Below are 852 nucleotides of genomic sequence, written 5' to 3'. Positions count from 1 at the left end.
TTGGATGAAGATAGGAAAGGAGGATTGGTCTCACATGGTTACATTATTGAAGGAATACAAACCAAGACTACACTATTATTGTGTTACTTGGAAATTGCCAGAAAGGGATAAGGTGAAATGTAATACTGACAAGGAGTGTAGGGGAAATCCAAGGAACAATGCACTTGCTTTTTGTGTAAGAGATGATGTAGGAGATCTGATATATGCTACTGCTAGAGGAATAGGAATAGCCACAAATACAGAAGCAGAAGCAATGGCTATTAAGGAAGCTTTGAGGTTTTGTCAGACCCTTAATTTAAAGGGAGTAACTATAGAAACAGACTCTCTCACGCTGAAAAGGATGATCGAGAGGGAATGGAAGGTGCCATGGGAGCTTATCGAGATAATAGAAGCCATAAGGGTCCAACTACAATTTTTACAAGGAATCATCAAGCATATCTTCCGAGAAGGAAACACAGTAGCAGATTCTTTAGCTAATGAAGTAGTAGACACGCAAGGCACAAAGGAATACCATAGCTTTCACGAGCTACCAGCTAATACAAAGAGGCACATAAACATGGATAAAGCTCAGATTCCTAATCTTAGGATTAGGACACGGAAAATAAACATGCAATGATTCAGTAAAGAAATAGCAGGGGAAAGGGGAAAATACATTCACACAACATAGAGAAACATAAAAGGGATCCCAATAATTACATGCCCAGGGGGAATAAAAAACACATAATCCTAGTGACTGACAACAGATATGTGATTAATCTTTGCTAGCTGCCCTAGCTGCAAAGAGATGGGTATTTAGCGCCTACCACCACAACAATCCAGAGCAAAAATCAATAGTGATTTTCTATAGATATG

Source organism: Solanum tuberosum, unplaced genomic scaffold (genome assembly GCF_000226075.1).
Source record: "Solanum tuberosum cultivar DM 1-3 516 R44 unplaced genomic scaffold, SolTub_3.0 scf00213, whole genome shotgun sequence".
NCBI classification, from domain to species: Eukaryota; Viridiplantae; Streptophyta; class Magnoliopsida; order Solanales; family Solanaceae; genus Solanum; species Solanum tuberosum.
The sequence above is the reverse complement of the archived record's forward strand: the minus strand, read 5'-3'. Positions refer to the sequence as shown.